Below are 17,847 nucleotides of genomic sequence, written 5' to 3'. Positions count from 1 at the left end.
GCTGTGGGGATAAGAAACATTTTTGCAAATGTGAGCATAATTGAAAAAGTCACAAAGATCAAATAGCAATATCAAGATCAAAATAGCAATATATCAAAAGTATTAAGGTAAAATTACCATCAAATCAAAACTGGGAATGCCACGTAAAAGTAAAGATATATTTATGTCTCTTCAGGACTCGTTCTTGTCTAATCTTACAGCAAAGCACTAAAATGAAGTAAGACAAGCGCGAAAACCTTTGTGCGTGTGGATTACGTCAACTTGAAACTGTTGACATCTCTAAGACTTTAGCATTAGTTCCTAATACTTTTAAATGACGCTGTGAATCTAGAACCCGTCTTTAAGACGGTTCTGTCTGGCTGTAGCTATAGAATGTGATCATGGTTAAAATGTGGATCTGCACAGTGAGAAGCCCTTAGTCACGATCTCTCCAGGCCCAGCAAACATTTTTTTTTTACCATCCATCTTTGAAAGCAAGGTGGGAGAAAGTCCATCCAAGTCAACCTTCACACAGATGCTGCCCATCTGGGCGAGCTTAGCCCAAATGGCCAGAGCCACAGCACGTGGGATTAGCATTATGTCTCTGTGGCCAAATAGCTGAGAGAAAAGCAATTTAAGGATTTACTTGGCTCATGGCTTCAGAAGGTTCAGCTCTTGGCCACGTGACTCACGTTGCTGGGGACAGTGACCAAGTCCGTGAAGGCTGTGGGAGTGTGTGGCCAAGTCAGAGACAAGAAGGGTCCTGAGTGAGACATGCCTTTCATAGGCATATCCTCAACGCTCTGTTTCTTCCAACCAGCTCCACCCTTTCAGAGTCTACCAAAATTTGAATCCTTCAGAGGGTTAATCCAACCGGGTCAGAACCCTCATGACATAATCGTCCCTGAAGACTGTGTCACAGACACACCCAGAGGGTCGTTCTGTCCAAGCCAGGTGACAGGCACGGGTACCACAGGCAGGGGCAACTGACTGGGAGAGTTCAGAGTGGACCCCAGAGCATTAAACATCTTTGCTCTGTGGAGCTGACTTCCACGGGCACATTTCTACTTGACTTCCCCTCAGCGCCGGGCAAGTCTGTCATACTTGACATTTTCCCAGTGAACCTCATTTTAATATGCCTAAATCAGACTCTGACACCCTTCAAATGCGCTCCTCTCCTGCTTTTTCCATCCCAGGAATTTCTCAGTCACCTGGGCCCAGGATTTTAGAGCCATGTGGGACCCCATACTCCCCTAGGTCTCCATCCTTAATCCATCAGCAAGTTTAGAGCCAGCACATTCATTTAAGCCACTGTCTTCTCCCACCTGGATATCCACCTGCACAGTAGAAAGTGTTTTCTCCCTTTCTGCTTTTTACCCATCCTTAATCACAGGCATTCACAGAGACCCTTTATAAACCCAAAATGAGATCTCCAATTCCCTCAATCAAACCCCAACAGCTTCCCATCAAATCAAGAACAGAACCCACACTCCTTACCTTCTCCTTAAAGCTTGGCATGGTCCTGGCCCTGAAGACCTCTCATTTATAGTCTCAGCCCCTGTAAGCTACAACAACATAAGAGGCTTCTGGACCTTCAGTTTTCAGCACGCTGAGGGTGCAGTTCAAGTTCTGCCTGCCGTGTTCTTCCCCCAAGTGAACAGAGCCCAGCCCTCTCTTGTCATGCATGCCTTAGCTTATTAAGTACTTCCTTAAAGACATGTTTCATAACTAAAGGCACTTTCCTTGTCTCCCCCTACTACGTCACTCTGTTCAGTTTTCATCACAGAAACACTCACTTCCTGATTCTTTCCGGCTCCTTCTAGTGGGTCTTTCTCTGCCCCTGACTATAAACTCCATGACAGCAAGTGGTTTTGTCTGCTTTCTCCCATCTCATATCCCCTGTGTCTTCAGTTATATGTAAGAGCTCAATAAATGCTTGTGGAACAAATGACTATAAACAATAAATTGGAAATGAGTCAGGAGAAAAAGCCTTCTTTGATAAATGTGGTAGTTCAGTTATTGGGACACAATGGTTTTCATAAGAATAGAAATGAAGCTGGGCAGTCTTGGAACACACCTTTAATCCCAGCACTCAGGGAGACAGAGGCAGGTGGATATCTGTGAATTCGAGGCCAGCCCAGTCTACACAGCCAAGCCTACACAGTAAAATCCTGTCTTGAAAACCAAACCAAATCAAACCAAACCAACCCTCCCCCCCAAAAAAAGAATAGAAATGAACGCATGCCTCTTAAAGATATGAAAATTTTCTCACCCAATGTGGACATTGATAAGATATAAATTCAAACACACCAAAAGAAACTACATATAAACATTGTTCTTAGAAGTCTTGGGATTTCTATTATTTGAAGGTTCTGTATTGTGGGGCCCATATTTTGGAGTAACGCACATGAAGAATATATAATGTGTGGGAGCATATGTGCATATGTGAGGACACGTGCTTATGTGCCTATATCAGCCTGTGTGAACCTCCTGAAAAAACCGCGTGAGTCCCAAATCGCCACTGAGAAAACATCACAGGATGAGAGCGTCCATGATAACGGCCAGAGCTCACTACCCCAAAGTGTTCCGTCTTCCTTCCTACCTCAAACCCCACCTTCTGCTTCAGTTTCTCTTTGCCACGCATCTTCTCTTGCCCAGTAACTTTGGATTTTATTTACAAAAGAAAATAATTACTAGGGTTCTATAAAAGGCCTTAAACACAGAAACTCGGAATAAAAAGTGAAGTGTTCCCATCACTCAGAGCCTCTTGAGCCCCACAGATTACTGCTGGCCATTCCATTCCTCTCAGGCCCTTTGCAATGAATGGCCACACTTATGTCAGATGGAAAGATTTATCTTCTCTCTTAACGTACACATTGTATCTGTCTTAGTTACTATTGTGTCTCTGTGAAATGACACCATGACCAAGGTCAAAGGAAACATTTAGCTGTGGGCTTGTTTACAGTTCCAGAGGACTAGCCCATGATCATTATGCTGAAGGCAGACAGGCATGGTGCTGGGGCAGTCGCTGAGAGCTTTATGTGATTCAGAGGCAGCAGGAAGACACACACACACACACACCACACACCACACACACAGAGAGAGAGACAGAGACAGAGACAGAGAGATTGAACCTGCTGTGGAGTTTTGAAACCTCAAAGCGCACTCCCATTGAGGCACTTCCTCCAATAGGGCCTTACCTCCTAATCTTTCTAAACAGTTCCCCAACTGGTGACCAAGCATTCAAAGGTATGAGCCATTCTCATTCAAACCACCAAAGTTTCATAGTGGACACAGTCTATAATTCATCTTATTCTCTTTCAATAGTGTAGCATAAAGGTTATTTCACATTCATTTTAACTTATTTTTAAAAATCATGTATCTACCTTTATTTATTTTTTTATTGTATGAATGTTTTGCCTGCATGTTTATCTGTTTGCCATGTGTGTCCCTGGTTCGTGTGGAGATCAGAAAAGGGCATCAGATAGCTGGAACAGGATTCACAGGCAGCTGCGATCCACTGTATGGAAGCTAGGAACTAACCCCCAGCCCTCTGCAAGTATGGCCAGTGCTCTTAACCACTGAGCCATCTCTCCAGTACTTCATCTTAATTTCTCACTACTTTCTACAGTATACATGAACTACAGTTTATATAGTCAGACCCAGACCCAACAGATAAATATTTATTTCCAGCTTTTGAAATGATTTATTAATTTATATTTTTAGGTGCATTGGTGTTTTGCCTTCATGTATGTCTGTTTCAGATCCTCTGGAACTGAAGTTACAGACAGGTATGAGCTGCCCTGTGGATGCTGGGACTTGAACCCAGGTCCTCTGAAAGAGCAACTAGTACTCTTAACCACTGAGCCATCTCTCCAGCCCCCCCCCTCCAGATTTTCATTACTATAAAATAAATATCATTGAGCAACTTTGTTATAATATTTTGGCTGACTTTCTCTTACTTGTCCTTTCGCTTATCAGCTCAGATTTTAGAGTCCACAGTTCAAAATGACCCTGTTATTCCCTGGAGGAAAGAGCTATGTAAATAATTAATGCTTTACTCCCTTAATTCTCTATACATTATATTTGTTTGTATAGTGGGGAGGGAGATGATCATGTGAGTAAAAAATACATGGAAAATGAACAGTTTCAGATGGTAGAGTTACCTATGACCCGCTCAGGGTGTTTTCTATAAACAAATACACATTGGAAGTTAAGTCAGGACAACCTTACTTGCAAGCATTCTAAGAGGAACGCTCAGAACCAATGTTTGCTTTACATTTTCCACCTCACAGAAATGGCCAGCAAGTGCTGGCTTTGCTGCATTATAGAATTAGATCATATTAGAGCTGAAAGGGTCCATAGAACCTCATGATACCTAAAGTCACCGGCAAGCAACATCAGAGCAAAAAGCCAAGAGACTGAGACTAGATAGCTCATGAACCTAAGGGAATAAAGAAATACTATTGTTCTGCTAGAGAAATGTAATGAAAGGATTCCTAGCAACCTTCTGCTATATGCAACACCTGTGCACGCTACCTCAGTCTCTGAGAGTTCATACATATGTCCATCGTGTTGTGTCTAAAAGGTCTTGTTTCCTTGTCTTCCATCCCTACTGGCTCTTACGATCTTTCTGCCTCCTCTTCTGCAGAGTTCCATGAGCCATGAGGTCAGGGAAGGTGTTTTAAGATTGGCAAATGAAGGTTAAAGGGTCTAAGAAGGTATTTTATGAAGGTTGGAGGAAGTTGTATACAAATGTTTTAAGGTCGGTAATTACAAACAGTGAAAGTTAGAGGAGATAAAGACTTAAATGATAATAGAAAGTGATTTGGTTATAGAACTTTGGACTCACCAAGATAGATAGATGTTGGATACTTTCTCCAAGGTTGCCAAATACAAATGGACTGGTCATCGTGAATGTAATTCTTACCTGGTAATTTTCAATCTTTTTCATATTGTGTGTAGTTTATTATTGTAAAAAAAACCATTGTTGGACTAAAACAGGAAGATGCTGGGGGATGGTCTGTGCACTGTGTATTCAGATATTGATTTTTGTACCCCAAGATCTGGCTACAGTGCAGACATGGGCATTGCCATTTCTATTGAGGACTCTCCTGTCTCAGCATTGTGTGGAAATTGTTCTCCGTCATCTCTGATTGGTGAGTAAAGAGCTGATCAGCCTATAGCTGGGCAGGAGAGCCAGAGGGTCTCGGTAGAGATGAGAGATGAAGGCATATGTCAAGGAGAAGGAGGCCATGAGAAGGTTGCCATGAGGACAAAGGTGGAACAGGAGCAGCCAGGGCAAGACGAGAGGGCAGGTAGTGGAACACATGGCTGAGAAATAGTCCAGACCAGCCTAGACACGCTCGAGTAATTCAGTATCTGCCAGCTTAGTGCTCTCAAGCTTATTAATAAATGTAATAGGTCTCTGTGTCATTTTTTGGGAGCTTGAGTGGGTAATAGAAAAAAAAAAAACTATATTTTACACACAGGCCCTGCCTAAATCTAAGCCGGATGGAATCTTAGTTCTGAGAAAGGAAGTAGACACAAGTCCCCATCCCTAACCCCGAAGCTATCTGCAGTTGACAACTGCTTGCCAAGAAAACATTAGTTTTCTCCAGTGGAGACTCCCTGGGTATACGCAAACCACACTCAAGAGCAGGGCACGTGTCCCGTAGTAGATGGCCGACAAAAAACAAACTCAGGGGTATTTTTTGGAGTTTTTTTTTTCCCCTCATATTGCTTTGTTTGTGCACTTATTTTATCTGACTGGTCTTGTACTCATAAATTATGGTTTCTGGTTTTGTGCTTTTACAAGGTGTGGAGTTGGATTGGTGGGGTAGAGAGGTGGGGAGAATCTGAGAGGAAATGAAGGAAGGGACACTGTAATCAGAATATATTGTATGAAAAAATATTTTTAATAAATAAGAAAAAAAGACTCCCCCTCCAGCCATCTCCATCTCCATTTCCAGCTCTCCTTCTCTCCCTCACCTGAATCCCATTTTATCTAATCTCATTTAATCAAAGCACATGTAATCTATGATTAGCTATTGCTTTAGTTTCCTACGGGCACTGGCCCATCTTCAGAACTTAAAATCAGCACAATGAGGACTTGATAATTATGTTCCAAGTGGATTAATGAGAAAATGAACCAATTAATGAACAGCACTTGAGTTTAAGAACTCAAATAATTTCTGTTGCCCAAGAAAGAAAGTCCAAAATAAATGTTAGCCAACCAGCTACCAGTCCAACTTAAGGCCTATGCCACAAGAGAGAACCCTGGCGAGGAACACACACACACACACACACACACACACACACACACACACACACACAAACAAACGAACAAAAGACCTGAGAGTGAAAGATAAAGTTTTGTAATTGCTAATTGAAAAAATATGGACTAGAGAGATGGCTTAGCAGTTAAGAATACTTGTTGCTATTGCAGAGGACTCAGGTTCAATTCCCAGCTCACACCCACCCATCCGCCCAGCTCCAGGGTTCCATTAGGTATACAACACGGTGCATATACATGTATGCAAAATATTCATACATATAAATTCAAATAAATAAATATAAAAATAGTACATACATATTTGTGGAAGATGACATGATATTGTGAAATATGTCTGCATGATAGAATGTCTGACTTGAGACAACCAACACAGACATTCTTTTCTAGTTTGTTCTCTACTTCCATGATGAACATCATGACTAAAAACAGCTTGAGGAGTGAGTGTGATAGCTAATCTCAGTTGTCAACGTGACTACATGTGGAATCAAGTAAAATGCAAGCACGCCGGTGGTGGATTTTCTTGATTGGATCATATGAGGTGAGAAGACCCACTATAAATCTTGATTATTTGAGGACAGAGGACCCACTCTAAATCTGGGCCACACCTTCTGGTGTCAGCCTACATAAAAGGACATGGAAGTAAAAAGTTTTTACTTTTTGCCTGCTTGCTCTCACTTTTGCTGGCACGTTCATCTATCCTGCTGCAGAGGCATTCTTCACTGGTGTTAGGACCTAATTCTTCAGGACTCTAACTAATAGCTAAGACATCCAGCCTCATGGACTGAACAATTACTGTATTCTTGGTCTTTTCATCCGGAGCTTACCATTGTTGGACTAGCTGGATCACAGCCTGTAAAGCCACTCTAACAAAGTCTCCATGTGTAAACACACATATTTCATTCCGTCAGCTCTGTCCCTCTTGGGAGCCCTGACTAACACAGGAGGGAAGGAGTTTGTGTCAGCTTATAGCTTACAGCCCATCATGAAAACAAGTCAGGGCTGGAACTCAAGGCAGAAACCTGGAAGCAGGGACCAGAGATCACGGAGGAGTGCTCCCCATGGCTTGCTCCATTTTCTTTCTTAAATTGCCTTCTTTCTTAAACTACCTTCCTAGGGATGGCAATACCTACAGTGACCTAGGTCCTCCCAGGTCAATCATTAGTTAAGAAAACATCCTCACAGATTTGCCTACAGGCCAATCTAATGGAGGAATCTTCTCAAGTGAGGTTTCTTCCCAGATGGCTCTCGCTGTGTCAAATTGAAGAGAGACTAACCAGCACACATTCTCACTTATTTTTTGTGTGCATGGTATGGTAGTTTGAATGAGAATGACCCCCTGCAGGCTCATATAGTTAACTACCCAGTTCCCAGTGGGTAGATCTGTTTGGGAAGAATCGGAAAGTGTGATCTTACTGGAGAAACATGTCCCTGAAGCCTTTGGGTTCCTTATGCTTCCCAGTGAGCACTCTCTGCCTTGTGGTTGCAGTTCCGGATGTGAGCTCTCAAGTGTTCTTTCGTTCTGCCATCTGCCATGGGCTACCTCTCCGAAACCATAGGCTGAATGGATGCTTTCTTCTGTACGTCGCCTCGGTCGTGGGGTTTAAGCACAGCAACAGAACGTAACTAAGGCTCATGCTGAGGACGCACAGAATATACAGTTATTAGTTATAGTCCTAATGTCACAGAGGAGATCTTTTAAACTGATTCACTTTGTCTGAGTAAAACTGGACATCTCCCTAATTTGTCTCCCTCTGTTAGCCCCTACTAACCACCATTCTCCCTTCTGCTTTTACCTGCTTTGGCTATTCCACATATGGCGTTTATCTTGTTAACTGACTTATTTCACTTAGTACAGTACCCCTAAATTTATGCATGTTGTCCAAATGACAGGATTTTTATTTCCTTTAAAGTTGCCTAGTATTCTGTTTGTGTGTGTGTGTGTGTGTGTGTGTATACTGCATTTTTAAAATTTAGCCATTTAATGGATATTACCCATTTCTGTGAGACTTCTGCACCACTTGGCAGTTCTGTTTATAATGTTGTCTGACTCTCCATAGTGTTCCCACAATGGCAGCACTATGAAATTACCACCAACAGCATGCAAGGTCCCCTTTCTCCACATCCTCACAAATAAAATTCATTGTGACACATTTCCTGGTGTGTTACTGAAGAGTTTAAGTTAGCCTGCGTATAACTCCATTTTAAAATAAAGAGCCATCTTGACTGGGAGCTGAATTCAGGTACCAGGAAATATCACAGAATGTACACTTGGAAGAAAACAAAGTTAACTCTCCTAGCAACAGCCTCCAGGAAATTTCACAGAATAAATACTTCATAGAAAATAGAGACAATCTCCTGGGCAATAATCAATGAGAATCGATTGGGAATCGGCTGGGAAAATTCTCCCCAATGTTTCAGATATAGTTTAGAAGAATAGCCATTGTGATCATATGCCTTAGACAATTGTAATTACGACTCAGAGGAGGTCACCTCGCCCCTCTAACTTTTATGTTAAGGCATGACACCCCCCCACTTGCTGTCATGGAAACATGTGCCCCCCTGCTTGCTGCCATGGAAACCCCCTGCTTGCAGTCTTTCCCTTTAAAAATCCTGTTCACTGAGGGCTTGAGGTCCCACTTCTCTACTGCTGCGTCAGTGAGACTTGGGCCCCGAGTTCAATCACTCTCGTAATAAACTCTCTTGCTCTTGCATCGAGTCATCTCCTGTTGGTCTCTGAGGGTCCAATGATCCTGGCATTACATTACTAAACACACCCAGTACTAAGCCAATGTGGTTAAAGATGAGTGAATCTCCAAACATAACATGATTCACTCCAGACTGAATCTACTATGTCAAACTGAAAACAATAAGATGCCCAGAGACATAACTCCAAGCTTCTAGATAGCATCCAGGATCAGAGCAACCAGAGACTGCCAAAGGTCAAAGCTTTCCTGTAACAGGTGAACATTATCTCATAACAAGGTCAGCAGGAACAACGTGGCGTCTTTTTGCAGTGGCTGCTGGGTGACATCACAGAAACTCCTCTTTGTTCTGGCTTTTAGTAATAGAAATTTGCTAATGGTTTTGTCAGAAGCACAAGGAGGGGGATAGACAGCCATTAAAAGTAATAGGTGTGGTGGCACAAAAAGGGGACAGCCTGAAGGCAAGAATCAGAGAACACCAGAGGTTCACTTAAAGGACATAGAGTTGCCCAAGAGTCCAGGTGACCAACTTCCTACGGCTCTTACACAGTGTCATTTCCCACTCTGTTTTCTCAGTGAAAACTCACATGAGCTCAGGTGCTAGTGTATCAGTTTGGGAAGTGAAATGGGACCGTGAGGGGGCTTACCCTAAGCTTTACTTTGGTAATCAGCGGAAGTCTTGACACCTGAGCCAAAAGTCTTTCCATGTGGATTCACAAGGCACATGCTGGCTGGCATTAACAGGAAACCTTCAGTTTTCTGGGTAACACAATGGTAAGAATTTTCCTATCAGGATAATTTTTTTTTTAAATGCAGAATTAGGAGGCTTGGAGTGGTGGCTCATGCCTAGAATTTCAGCACTTGGAAGGCTAAAGCAGGAGGACATGGTATTATGGGATAATTTGATCTATTAAATGTGCTTAAGGCCAATGTAGGCTACACAGTAAGACCCTTTCTCAAACAGCAACAGTCAAGGTAAGCTTAAGAACTGAAGTGCTCACTGGACTTCCTGGCATATGCTTATAATCTCAGCTACTCAAGAGGCTGATGATTCTAACCTGATGAACAGCATGGGTAATGAGTCAAGATTCTGTGTAGATCAGTGGTATGGAACTTGCCTAGCAAACACACAAGAGCATGGCTCATTCATTCTCCACTCCCTCAAAAGAAAAGTTTCATTCATGTACCTCGTACTTTCTCAGCTACTTTAATATGCTACATAATTATAAAGCACATGGAAAAATGACACATTATTTTTGTTTTTCAATGACTCTTCTTGGACCCTAAAAATACCCTGAATTTGAGCGATAGCAGCTTGAGTAATATTCCATTTTTAAATGGTGTAGATGGAAAACAATAGTAAACAGCCTGTAACTCCAACATTCAAGAGGCACAGGCATAAGGAGAATCCTAACCCTGAGTCCAGCTTGAGCTATGTGTTATGTAGCAAGACCCTGTCTCAAAAATAGTTTCAATAATAATAATTAAAAAAAAATCTTACAAGTAAAAAAATTTCACAACACTCTCAACATGTGCTCCAACTATGTCCTATGACTCCAGTGACTCCTGAATCCTACCTGGAGCGCTCCACTCCTCTATCACTTCAGTGTCTGGGTCTTTATACAAATGGACCCATCACCTCCCAAACAGTGTGCGCTGTCCTGTGTCGCACACACTTTCTCTCTGTAGTAGTTTTCTTCTGACATCGTCCTCCTCGTCAATTCATAGACCTGTACAGCATTTAGCTTGTGCCTTGAACTGTTTTAAATTTTCTACATGTATGTGTGCAAACACACACACACACACACACACACACACACACACACACTTAGCCTTTGATTAAGGAAACAATCTTTCAAGATATTTCAGGTTATTACCTTCCCAGCCAATCCACAGTAAAAATAAACCTTCTTGCTTTCCAGGCAGCAGCAAAAAGACCAGAGGGTGAAGGTGAGGTGAAGACTACTAAAAGCCAAAGATTATGAAGAAGTTCTTGGCATGGGAACAAACTTGGAAGTCCTTTAACGAGGGAAGATGGTCCAGAAATGTGGACACAGCATAGAATTAAATTGTGTTCTAAAAGAAAGGAAGGAAAGGGAAAGAAGGCAGAGGAAGAAAAGAAGAAGGGTTGGGGAAACCAGCCTGACCTCCAAACAAACAGAAAGAAAGTCACCTCTTTCTCCTCCCAGCACACTAGCAGATGCTAACAGGGCTGTCTCTTAGAGAAGGTGCACACAGCCTAAAAAAGCCGTTTGCATGGGTAGACCCAGGAGATCCAGGCCAAACTAATGTAAACCTTAACTTCTCAGACACAAAGGTGAGGGGAAGAAGTTTAAGGCTCATGACCCAAACTGCTCTCCAGACTAACAGAACTCATCACTTCTGTTACTGCTCGCTGGGCCACGAGAGTGAGAGTCACATTTTTATTTCCCTGACCCCCAAATCTCTACAAGACTCTGACATGAGAGTGAGCCATGAAATGCTCATGTTTTTATTCCAGTTACAGAACAATTCAGGTCATTTGCCTGTTGAGCCGTCTTTATATGTTTTTAAATACTAGTTCGCGTCTCCTTAATCGTCTCAAAAGCTGTCTCTTCAAAACCAATTTCCAAAGGAGGAGACAGCAGAGAATGATACTGCATATGTTTTCATGGGTGTTGTGTTTTCAGATCCACTAGAGTGTGTTGCAGTAAAAAAAAAAAAAAGGGGGGGGGATGAAGAGCATAAGGGAAAATTGTCCCACTACAAGTTTCATTACTTGACATCACCTTGAGAAACACACTGGCTCACACCCGGGCCTCCATGTTCTTCCAGCTGCAACAAGAAAACCTCACAGACACACAAACCAACCCCGAGGGCCAGTGCGCACCCTTCCCTCTTTTAGTAAATGTAACCCAAAGATCCAACCTTTTTTCCTTTAAGAAGAGATGATTTTCAATGCTTCATGAACCATGCTGACTGTGGTTTCATGTTCTGTTCCTTTACCGTTACCCAGCCGCCACATGACAAAAACAACCATATCCGAAACCTCCTTTTTCCCCTAAGAAGTATTTTTTTTTTCCTCTTTCAGTTCATACTCTATGTGGTCACAGAGCATCTACTCAATACGGGGATAGTATGACTATTTCATGGATCAGAAAACTGAAACCCAAGCAGGGGGCGGGGAAATGGAAAGTGATGACCACATAATCATCCAATGGCTCTTTGGGGACATGTTCCAGATCATCCATTCTCAATCCCTAAGCAACCTTAAACCCAGGGCAGAGGACACACACACACACACACACACACACACACACACACACACACACCCCTCCCAGGCAGTAAGGTGATTTCATGACAGAGTGATAATATACTTAAGAGCTCTGTGACCTTGAACAAGGCACGGAATCTCTCCGTGTTTCATTTTCATTTCCAGTTTGTTGTGAGGACTTGCTGAATTGCAGCATGTGTGGCCGAGTCTAGCACACAGTGTTCTCTGAACGTCCAGTTTGCTGTCCTTGTCATCTCTATGGCAAAGCCATTCCCAGGTCACCAGAGGATAGATGGTTAGGAAGCCCTCGTTTTCATTCTTCACCCTCTAACTGAGTCTTCCTTCGGGTCCTCTTAACTAAAATGTACAAACCAGCCACAGATCTTTAGGGGTCATGATGAAAAGGTGTTATAGGGTTGACAGGCACCAGTGTGGCTCGGATTTCCTCTCTCTGGAAGCTGTGCCTGGTTGCCTAAGAAGACCTGCTCAGGTGTTAACAGTCGCAAAACCAACCATGCCAATCTCTCTACATCAGAAAGATGAAGCTATTTTTAGTGAAAAGGGGAAACTATTCAAATGTGTCTGTTGCATTATACGTGTGCATTCAGATGAGCCAGGACATGGACCAGTAGGCCATCACTCTTTCTTTAGCACCTGACCAATGAATCCTGCTATCAATGAAGTTGCTTCCACGTGAATATTAGGCTGTGGTTCCACAGACTCTTGCCTGCGTAAGAACAAACAAACAAGGGAGTTGAAGAAACGGTTCAGTCGTTGAGAACACATGTTGCTCTTGCAGAGGACCCAGGTTCAAATCCCAGCACGCCCACATGCTGGCTCACAACCATCCGTCGGTCTTCTTGCGATCTCCTTGGGTACCAGACACACACATGGAGCACAGACATACATGCAGACAATACACTAAAAAAAAGAAATCTCATTTCAAAAAAAACAAAAACAAAAACAAGAGCGTGGAATGAAAACTAATCGCGTCTAGGCCTCCGGTTCTGTGACCCTCACATTTCATCAGCGTTCATTGCAACCCCTTCCCCGACTCTGCAAATGAGAAGACCCAGTTCCTGTTCTCTAATAATAAAGGGCGGTGAGGAGCAGAGTCAGATGGAAGGCAACCAGAAGGAACTGAGAGCTGCCTCGGATGGAGAAACAGATGTGCTTTGACTCTTGCCACACAGAGTTACACAAAGACCAAGCTCGCATGGAGCTTCTGCTGGCCACTGCGGGCAGGAACCGTGGGCCCAGCACTAGCTTGTAAAGGCCACACTTAATGCTTTTCCGGGAGACCCCTCTCCCATCAGTTCATTTCTCTTTCAAACTCTTCGGGAAATGGAACTCCGGGCTCTCTCTCTCTCTTCAGCAAGGGAACTCAGGGTCAAGGAGATAACCATGACAACTATTTGGACGTGGGACTGGTCTAAGAAACGCCAAATTTGCTAACTGGTCCCCAGTCCTTTGCCACCTTGACAAGTCCAGTTAGGTATGGGGATGGGATTCTCACAGCTCATGTAAGAGCCCTTGGGGAACCAAGAAGACCCAGGAGACCACCTTGGTTTAAGTCTCTTTACTGCCCCAATGACATGCCTGGCCAGCAGCGCCCATCTTCTGGCCCTTGCCATCCCCCAAAGAGCACTCGTTTTGGAAAGTCACACAGCAAAAGTCCTCTTCTACCCGCCGAGGAACAATTTCCTACAGCTCCCGAGCAACCACGACACTGTCCTGACCACTCCCCCGGGAACACAGGTCACCCTAAGTCACCCCTCTCTAGCCCCCACCCCCACCCCGTGCTCCTCTCTCCTCCGCCCCGCCCGTGCCCCGCCTCCCGAAGCCAAGCCAGCACAGCCCGCCCCGCGCTGCTCCCGGCTGCCGTCAGGGGTCAGTCACTGCTTTGGGGACGCGCAGAGAGGACCTGGGTGCAGCCCGGACGCGAGTCCTCTTCGCTTCCCTCCTCCTGCACCGCCTGTGATCTGAAAAGCTCCAGGAAAGCGAAGCCTGCGCCTGGACGCGGGAACGCGGACCCTCGGGGACGCGCCACCGCCTGGGAGCCCTGGACCCGCGCCTGCCCGCCACGCTCTGCCCGCGGGGACGCCACCGACTCGCCAGCCCTGGGTAAAATAAGCGCGAAACGCAAACTTGGCGCAAATGAGCTCCCCGCCCCAAACTCCCGAGCTTCCCCTACTCGGATGCCACAGCGCCGAAGTCAGCCAGCCTAACGGAGACCGCGTCTTACCCGCGCCTCCTGGCAGTTATACCCACCTAAGAGGCACTTTGCCCTGGGGCAGCGACAGGTCCGGATCACCAAGTCAGCGTGTCGCCAATAGCTCCGGGTCTGACGGTGCAGAGGGAAGCTGCCAAGGAACACGTGAAGTTTTCACCAATAGAAACCTGAACGAGCAGCCGCCCTCAGCCCCTCTAGGCGGCGCAGGGTGCTCTCTGGGGAAATGACTGGGACCTTAATTCAGCAGACAGTGCCCCCCACCCCAACCGCGCCCCAGGTCCTAAACATCTCTGCAGCTAATGGGGAATTTGGTCTCTACTCCGCAAAGCCTACCTCCCTCACTCCCGAGGAGCCCTTGGCCTTGTCCATCGTCGCTTCCAGGTCATGATGCAAACTCGATGATGTTTTGGAGTATTTGTCTAGCATCTCTGAAGCACCCCCGGTGCCTGGAACATCCTGGTTTGGATGTGGTTTAAACTTAACTACTTGTTGCCTCGTTGGAGGAAGTTAGAAATCAAGAAGACGAAGTTAGCTGAGTACTAGCTGCCCCTCATGTCCCTCCCCTTCCCTTGTGGCCAGTTTGTTTGGGCGGGGGAGGCGGTTTACACTGGGTTAGACCTGATCACCCGCAGGGAAAACCTTACATTAAAAAGTCAGAAAGAGGAGCAGGTGTGGAATCAGGAGGATTGCAACTTTGATGCCAGGCCTGGGCTTCATAGCAAGCCTATTTCCAGAGAAGTCAAAGAGCAAACTGTATAAGTTAGTGCTACTGTTTGTTGCTCAGCTGCTGTGCCTGCTACTTTTTTTCCTTTACTTTTTTTTTTCACCTGCTACCTTTCCTAATTGTCTTAAGCATCTAAAGCTATCCCTGAAGGAAACAAATAATCGCTCCTGTTTGAACGATAAGGGATCAGTGGCCCACAAAGCTGTGTAATAACTCGTCTGAAGGCACACAGCTGACGGCACAGTCAGACGTTTCGGGGAGTTGGCTCTAGCAGCAGATCTTATGCCCAGTGTCTATGGAGCATCAAATAAGCAGATAAATTATGAAAAGGGGACCAGATGAGAAACCTGTTTCAGGAATATCTAAAAGGAAAGAAGTCGCAGGGCGGGCAAGGGAAAGAATCTTGCAGTGAATGTCATGGAGAACAAATTGGTGTTAAGGTTTGAATCTGAAATGTCACTACAGGTTCTTCTTTTTTTTTTTTTTAACTTGTTTTTCAATGGCTGGTGATATTTTGGGAGACTCACTAAGAGTGGGGCTTTCACGATTGTAGCCCAGCTCCAATCCCTCAGCTTTCTGCTTCCTGCTCTGCTCTTACACAATCAAGCCTCTGCCTCCCTCACCCCAGAAGATGGACTTGTCCCTGCCACCCTGACCGCTGCCAGCTGAAACCTCTCTAACGCTGTGAGCCAAAACATACTTTCTCTCCCCCAAGTTAATTCTGCCAGGCATTAACACTACCAACCAAAAAGTAAAAGCAAATGTTCTGAAGATGGAGGTGAAGCCCAATTGTAGAGATGTGTGCTTGGAGTTCAGACCCCAGCACTGGGAGAAAGTGACTGCCAGATGGCAGAGGAAATGAAGTTCTAGTTAAGGAAAGAATTCTTGGGCGGGCGATATGTAGGTCAGTGGCAGATTTCTGGAATGCCTGGTGTCCTAGATTCAACCCACAGTTCCTGATAAAGATAAAAAAAAAAAGTTTAAAAAAAGAAGAGTTTTCTCTTAAGCTGGCTGGGAACTTAAGAAGGAGTTTTGGTCAGTCTTGTTTGAAATTGTCTTTGCCGAAATTGTCATAAGGCGGGAGGCCTGCTAGGAGAGTGCCTTACAAAATTTGAATGTGCGTATGCTAGCTCATTTCGTATGCCTTACAAGCATAAAATCCTGAGTTCAATTCCCAAACCCTATGTTAAAAAGGGGGTGGGACTGGCCACGGCGGCATGCTCCTATAACCCAGTGCTGGTAGGTCAGAGACAGGCAGGTCCCTGGGGCTCCCTGGCCAGCTGTCCTTGCTGAGTTGGCAAGTTCTAGGCCAGTAGAGATCCTGTCTTCATAAACAAGGTGACTAGCCCTTGAGGAGAGTTGATAGCAGGAGTTGTGTTCTGGTCTCTTTGTATACCAACACAAACACTCATGGGCACACACACATACATGAGCACACACAGACATACACACACCCTATACCTCCCCCCACACACACCCCTACACACATACATACATATGGCATGTATGCAAAGAACTTAAATATTTCATATCCAGTCACATTGGAGGTCTACACTTTGAAAGAGAATTGTAAAAACTAAAAGGAAGGCTCAAGGCCACAGCATTTAATTAAACACTCTCTAGGCAAGAGGTTCTCAACCTTCCTAATGCTCTATGTGACCCTTTAAGACACTTCCTCATGTTGTGGTGACCCCCCCTAACCATAAAATTATTTTTGTTGCTGCTTTGTAACTGTGATTTTGCTACTGTTATGAATCATAATGTAAATATCTGATAGGCAACCCCTGTGAAAGGGTCTTTCAACACCCCCCCCCAAGGGGTCATGACGCACAGGTTGAGAGCCACTGCTCTAAAAGTCTGTTGGGTCCCTTGGGGGATACAAAAGAACTTCCCAAACATTAAATACAAGGACTGGCCTTCCTGAGGCCGCCTAAGTGACTAGCCAGTTCTCAGTCACTGATTACTTCAACTGAGCATCACCCCTGGGAAGCGTAGCCTCGTCTGCGTTTCCCCATCCTCGGAGAAGGCCAATGGCAAGGAGGTCATAGTGCCCTCCAAGACCAAGACTGGCATGAAAGACAAGAATGTCAGGGACAGTTTAGCATGTTAGCCAGCCAGCATTGGATGAACACACACACACACAAAGCTCCCTTGTGGGCAGACCATCCTCATCATCGCAAGGGAATAAGGGCCTGGCAGCTGCCCGGCAAAACCCAGCCAGACTTCACAAGAAGCCATTGTACTGCGAGCAGAGCTTTGACCCTGCGTTTGAACTCAGCTGACAGAGTCGGCAAAGGGGAAACCAGTCTGTTCAAAACAGGAAGGAAACGAGATGAAACAAACTCCACAATAAGCCACCAGATGGAGCCTGACGGTGTCATCCCCACACAAGAAGTCAGGGGAGGGAGGGTGATCGTCGTGTACAGACAGGAGAGACGCCGAGACATATGTGGAGAGGGACAAAACCAGCAAGGAAGCTACACTCAGATGCTCTGCGGCTTCACTTCCTGCCAGCCTGCCTTAAACAGGCATCACCTACAAGGGGACAGATTCATGTTTTCATTTACAGGGGAAACCTAGAACAAATCCGTAGAGACAGAAGAATAAATGGACTCAACGCGACTTAAGGGGGCTGCACATTACGTACAGTTTACTGTAGTG

The 17,847-nt window shown here is 44.9% G+C and overlaps 1 protein-coding gene across 3 annotated transcripts in view; it reads right to left on the bottom strand.

Moving 5' to 3' along the window:
• Rubcnl (rubicon like autophagy enhancer) overlaps positions 1-14,553 on the bottom strand; it is a 36,231-nt gene extending 21,678 nt beyond the window's left edge. For 2 of the 3 annotated variants that reach the window (XM_055609765.1, XM_055609764.1), the window contains exon 1: positions 1,477-1,533. The gene's annotated coding sequence lies outside the window, so the exon portion shown is untranslated. Of the gene's footprint in view, positions 1-1,476; positions 1,534-14,500 lie in introns of those variants that run through there. The other variant, XM_055609766.1, reaches the window with a different exon arrangement.
• Positions 14,554-17,847: the final 3,294 nt, after the last annotated feature.

This window comes from Psammomys obesus, unplaced genomic scaffold, assembly GCF_907164565.1.
Source record: "Psammomys obesus unplaced genomic scaffold, mPsaObe1.curated_primary_1811, whole genome shotgun sequence".
NCBI lineage: Eukaryota > Metazoa > Chordata > Mammalia > Rodentia > Muridae > Psammomys > Psammomys obesus.
This window is presented reverse-complemented; position numbering and strand designations above follow the sequence as displayed.